Source organism: Chrysochloris asiatica, unplaced genomic scaffold, assembly GCF_000296735.1.
Source record: "Chrysochloris asiatica unplaced genomic scaffold, ChrAsi1.0 scaffold00395, whole genome shotgun sequence".
NCBI lineage: Eukaryota > Metazoa > Chordata > Mammalia > Afrosoricida > Chrysochloridae > Chrysochloris > Chrysochloris asiatica.
In genome coordinates this window covers 1737537-1742641 of record NW_006408913.1, presented here as the reverse complement: position 1 = coordinate 1742641, position 5105 = coordinate 1737537, and the positions used below count along the sequence as shown (strand labels likewise).

Below are 5105 nucleotides of genomic sequence, written 5' to 3'. Positions count from 1 at the left end.
TTCAGAAATTCTCTGCAAGGTCTTCTGGAAATCTACCAGTACTTCAGCAAGGACAGACAATGCTGTCCTTGTCATTTATTGTCATTTCCTAGGGCATTTTGTAAAGAGGTGGATCCCTCTGTTTATAGAACTGAAGGGAACCCCGAAAAGCCGTTGAATCAATTCTGACTCATAGTGAGCCTGTATAGGGTTTTTGAGAACCACCAATCCTATGATTCAAATTGACCTAAGGTCCAGTGCTTACCCTACAGTGCCATGCTAGGACTCCAGAAAACCCTACAGGGCAGTTGTAATCTATGGCATGGGGTCTAAATGAGATGGAATGGACTCAATAGCAACATAGATTGAACTGTGGCCTCCCAAAATACGTGCTGGAATCCTAACCCCCATACCAAAACCCATTACTGTTGAGTTGATGCCAACTCAGAGACAGTGGAACTGCTCCCATACGTTTTCCGAGGCTGTAAATGTTTATAGACACTGACTGCCACATCTGTTTCTCAAGGAGCAGCTTTTGTGGTGGTGGTGGTAGAGTCAGTTCTGATTCATAATGACTCTCTACAGGGTTTCCAAGGCTTGGCAGGTTTGAACTGCAAATCTTAACAGTTCAGTTTTGGTCCTACAGCGCCACACTAGGACTCTGCCAGAATATTGTTAAGTGCCTTCAACTTGATTACAAATCATATTGACTGACACTGCATAGGGTTTCTGAGAAGCAGTGAGTTTGAACCACTAACCTTGCAGTTCAAACCAACCTTGAGGTCAAGTGCTTCAAACTGCCAATCTTTTGATTAGCATCCCAGGCCGTCTAACACCTATACCTGCATGTTTGGAAATAGAGTTGTCTTTGCATTGTTGTTGTTAAGTGCTGCTGTGTCAGTTCTGACTCATAGTTACCCTGTATAGGAGCATCTGGTGAATTTGAACTGCCACTCCTGCGATTCAAACTGACCTTGCGGTCCATTGATTTAACCCACAGCACTACATCAGGATAGCGAGGCCATAATAGTATATGGTTCATCCTAAGCTGAATCACTTTTGAGCTATAAAAGAGCATTTTAGACACAGAGGCATGCATGCATGAGGCAAAAAAGTACTATCTGAATATTGTCAACAAGCCAAGGAACCAGTAAATCCACCTGGCCTAGACCCTGATTTTGGTGTGAAGCCCCCACAGTTGTGAGAAAATAGATTTCTATTCTTTAAAGCCACCCACTTGTGGTATTTGTACTACAGTAGCACTAGGAAATTAAGACAGGCATGCACACCAAGTTAGAATGGAAACACATGGCTTATCAGAACAATTTAAAACACCCAGAGAGAGACAGAGATGGAATCAGCTACTACACACAGTATAGAGTGCAGTAGATGGAAGGCCCACAGCGCCTGAATCCTGGGGTCAGTACTGTTCTCTGCTGCATCAGTCTTCACTGCGGATAGTGTGATTGCAAAGACGAAAGTTGGGGCTTGAGTGAGGGGACCCACAGAGGGAGGTACCTGGAGTCAATAGTACATACTTCTTGTGGTGGGAAGATTCAAGAACTTGTTTTGAGAGATGCTGCTGCCTGCCCATGGCTATATAATGACCACAGGTGTAATCTGCGTGTCTGCAGTAGATTTGAAGTGAAGAGCAGTCAGCCCAGGGAGACATGATCATGACATGTCTGCCTTGTATCTATGTTTAACATGTCTTACAGTTTACTAATTTACCCTTTATATTGAACACATTTAGGGACTCTGCTCTCACATTTAAAAGAACTGTTGCTCACTGATTCTCTCAACTTAACATGTCTTTTGAGATTCAACTTTACCCATAAGATACTGCCTCACTTAGTATTTATGTGTAGTATCTCATATGAGAGCCATTCTTTCCATTTGTTTTCTTATGCTCCGTAGCAAAAGTAAGGAGCCCTGGTACCATAGTCGATTATGAGCTGGGTTTGTAACCACAAGGTCAACAGTTCAAATTTACCAGTCACTCTGTGGGATAAAGATGAGGCTTTCTGCTCTCATAAAGATTTACAGCCTCAGAAACCCTACACAGGGTTGCCATGAGTCGGAACCTACTTGGTGGCACACAACCACTGTAGCAAAATTAAATCTAAGCAATACAACAAATCACATTACAGTGAGAGCTTGAAGTCTTTTGGAACAAGTTTTGGGTATTTTCCTCGTGAAACAGTTCCCAAGTAATTACCTGAAATGTGGTAAACAAAAGACTCTTACAAGCTTTGGAATGTCAAATCTGGTATTTCAGTATTTAAGGCTATCATGAACAACATGGAAAACTGTCCAGTTTGCCTGCTGTATGGAGAAAAGCAAAACACATTAGAGTTTTTAAACTTGTATGATGGTAATGGAAATTTGGGTGATTATTTTCCCTCCATTTTGTAACCTTTCTTTAATGACTCAATTAAAAAGTATGCCGAAGCTGATAATCAATTCATACTTCATCTAACTGAGCATCTTAAATTTACAACACAAGGGCTTTATTTGAAAGGCTGACAATTTCTGTGTAGTCTTAATTCTATATTTTTAATATAGATATTTTCTATCAAATGTTGACACCCTTCATCCTCAATAAACAAACACAGTCTAAGTGTGCCTGGTCTCTTTGATGAACTTTGTCTTTGCAACCTGAGTGTATCCCTCCACTTTAAATTTCATATGTGTTTATGATAGTGTCTGACATGTCCCCTAAAGTGATTGCTGTTGTTGTTGTTAGGTGCCATTGAGTTGATACTGACCCATAGTGACCTTATTTATGCACAGCAGAACAAAACACTTCCCAATCCTGGGCCAACCTCACTACTGTTGCCATGCCTGAGTCCATCTATGCTGCCACTTGGCCAATTCATCTCATTTTCAGTATTCCTCTTTTTCTCTGACCCTCAACTTTATCAAACATGATATTGTTCTCCAGAGACTGGTCCCTCCTGACAATATGTCCAAAGTATGAGAGATGACGTTTGGCCATCTTGGCCTCTAAGGAGCACTCTGGCTGCACTTCTTCCAAAACCATTCAGTGTTCTGATGTTCTGTCTAAAAAACTGCCTCTTGGTCTGTGTACAGGTTCCTCATGAACACAATTAAGTGTTACAGAATACTCATACTTTGCCAGGTTGTCCATAGCTTGTCATGAGCCACACAATCGAAGGCCTTTGTGTACTCAATAAAGCACAGGTAAACATCTTTCTGATATTCTCTGCTTTCAACCAAGATCCATCGGATGTCAGCAATGATATGCCTCATTTCACATCCTCTTCTGAATCCGGTTTGAACAACTGGAAGCTCTCTGTCAATTAATGCTTGCAGCCATTTCTGTATTACCTTTAGTAAAAGTTTACTCGCATGGGATATCAAAGATATTGTCTGATGATTTCCGCATTCCATTGGGTCACCCCTATTTGGAATGGGCACAAATATGGGTTTCTTCCAATCAGTTAGCAAGATTGTTGTCTTCCAAAATTCTTGGCATAGATGAGTGCCTACAGTGCATTTCTTTAATTATTATTATTATTTTAACAAATTGATGGTTGTGGCAACCCTGCATCAAGCCAGTGTATCAGTGCCATGCTTCCAATGAGTGCTCACTTCATTCTATTGACACATTTTGATAACACTCAAAAAGATTTAAGAAGCTCTGGTTGTGTAGCAGTTATGAATTGAGCTTCTAACCTAGGGTCAGCATTTCAAAACTACCAGCTGTCCTGCAGGAGAAAGATGAGGCTTTCTGCTCCTGTAAAGATTTGCAGCCTCGGAAACCCTGTACAGGTTGCTATGAGTTGGAACTGACTCCACGGCACATAACAACAAGATTTCAAACTTTTCATAATGCTATTGCATATGTAATGTTGTTGTTAGGTGCCATCGAGTCAGTTCCAACTCATAGCAACCCTATATATAGCTTCCAAGGAGAAGCTGGTGGATTTTAACTGCTGGCCTTGTGGTTCATAGTCCAGTGCCGATCCTACCACACCACACCAGGAGTCAGTCATGGCATATATAACAGACGGCAGTATATGGGAAAACCAAAAAGTCATGTGACTCTCTTGTTGTGATATTTGTTTTATTGCGATGGTCTGGAACCAAACCTGAAGTATCAACAAGATATAGACTATATATATATTTGCAATCCAAAAATGTCTTTGAGTTGCCATGCCTTTAAAATAATGTTCAGATAATTCCTTCTTTAAAAGATACATCAAGCCGCCATTTCGTGAATGCCGGGTAAGCCTAAGCTTCTTCAGTGGATGGGTCAGAGGCGAATGAGAAGATCCATTTGAGTGTGTGGTTTTAAGTCTCTGTGTTTCTAACGTGATATTTCGAAATGCATCGTGATTCCTGTCTTTTAGACTGCAAGGTTTATGTAGGAAATCTTGGCAACAAGACTGAATTGGAACAGGCTTTAGGATATTATGGCCCCCTCCGAAGTGTGTGGGTTGCTAGAAACCATCCCAGCTTTGCTTTTGTTGAATTTGAAGATCCTCAGGATGCAGCTGATGCTGTTTGAGAGCTAGATGGAAGAACATTGTGTGGCTGCCGTGTAAGAGTGGAATTGTCAAATGGTGAAAAAATAAGCTGGAATAGTGGTCCACCCCCCTCTTGGGGATGTCACCCTTGGGATGATTATCGTAGAAGAAGTCCTCCAAGGAGCAGATCTCCAAGGAGAAGAAGCTTCTCTCGCAGCCGGAACAGGTCCCTTTCTAGAGATAGGAGAAGAGAGAGATCACTGTCTCGGGAGAGAAATCATAAGTCATCCCAATCCTTCTCTAGGTCTCATAGCTGCTCTGGGTCAAATGAAAGGAAATAGAAGATTGGTTTGAAAGAAGAGTAGTGGTGTACAGTAAATAACTTCATTTGATGGGAGTATTACAGAAAATTCAAGTTTTGTTTGAGACGTCAGAAGCCTGGTGCATTTTTAAGATGTTTAGCTATTTGAATTTGTTTATTATCTCTTGTAACAGTGACACATGAAGATGTAATTCTCTATGGTTTGAAATGGATCATATGAGGCATGTAATAAACAAGAATTTATTACTTTACAATGTCCCCTTAAGCAAAATTGAATTTGCTTTGAACTTTTAGTCTCACCTAGACTCATA

General features: G+C 41.0%; 1 pseudogene; it reads left to right on the top strand.

Annotated features, from left to right (window-relative positions):
• The first annotated feature begins 4330 nt into the window (after positions 1 to 4330).
• LOC102819610 lies at positions 4331 to 4813 on the top strand (annotated as a pseudogene).
• Positions 4814 to 5105: the final 292 nt, after the last annotated feature.